The 795-nt window shown below is 45.8% G+C and overlaps 2 non-coding genes across 2 annotated transcripts; both read right to left on the reverse strand.

Moving 5' to 3' along the window:
- Positions 1-2: 2 nt before the first annotated feature.
- Positions 3-109, reverse strand: LOC111648687 (U6 spliceosomal RNA). Its single transcript, XR_002760190.1, has one exon. It is a non-coding gene; the product is annotated as a U6 spliceosomal RNA (small nuclear RNA).
- A 165-nt stretch (positions 110-274) lies between these two features.
- Positions 275-381, reverse strand: LOC111648688 (U6 spliceosomal RNA). Its single transcript, XR_002760191.1, has one exon. It is a non-coding gene; the product is annotated as a U6 spliceosomal RNA (small nuclear RNA).
- Positions 382-795: the final 414 nt, after the last annotated feature.

Raw genomic sequence — 795 nt, forward strand, 5'->3', positions numbered from 1 at the left:
TGAAAATGTGGAAACGCTTCACGAATTTGCGTGTCATCCTTTCGCAGGGGCCATGCTAATCTTCTCTGTATCGATTCCAATTTTTCATATGTGCTGCCTGAGCAAGCACATTGGTCCTTGTGCGACGGCTGCATTATAAGCCCAGGTCGGGAGATCAACCCCGTTGCAGTGGTCCTATGTACTGCTCGCAGTTTCAAAGCCTGGCAAGGAAAACCAGTCAGTACACACAAGTAACTGGCAACCCTCACTTTTAGTTGCTCTACGGCAGCAGATGAAAATGTGGAAACGCTTCACGAATTTGCGTGTCATCCTTTCGCAGGGGCCATGCTAATCTTCTCTGTATCGATTCCAATTTTTCATATGTGCTGCCTGAGCAAGCACATTGGTTCTTGTGCGACGGCTGCATTATAAGCCCAGGTCGGGAGATCAACCCCGTTGCAGTGGTGCAGACTCAAGTTCTCCCATCCCTAATAGGTGGCATCACAAGTATGGGAGTAGTTATTTCTTCACTTATCAATTATACATTTGTAATAATAGCATACTAACTGCTTAATTACATGATTACAAAATTAACTAACACAGTACGACCAAAATCTCTGACACTGAAAACAATTTTTCCAGCCTCAACAGGAAACCGTCCCCATTCCTCATTAGGCCACGCCTGTTTTATGTACTGCTTACAGTTGCAAAGCCTCACAAGGAAGACCAGTCAGTCCACACAAGCAACAGGCAACCGTCCTCATTTTGCCAGTTCCTCATTTGGCCATGCCTGCTCTATATACTGCTCGCAGTTGC

This window comes from Seriola lalandi, unplaced genomic scaffold, assembly GCF_002814215.2.
Source record: "Seriola lalandi dorsalis isolate HSWRI2012SDOR001 ecotype SW California unplaced genomic scaffold, Sedor1 jcf7180002046316, whole genome shotgun sequence".
In the NCBI taxonomy this organism is placed as follows: domain Eukaryota; kingdom Metazoa; phylum Chordata; class Actinopteri; order Carangiformes; family Carangidae; genus Seriola; species Seriola lalandi.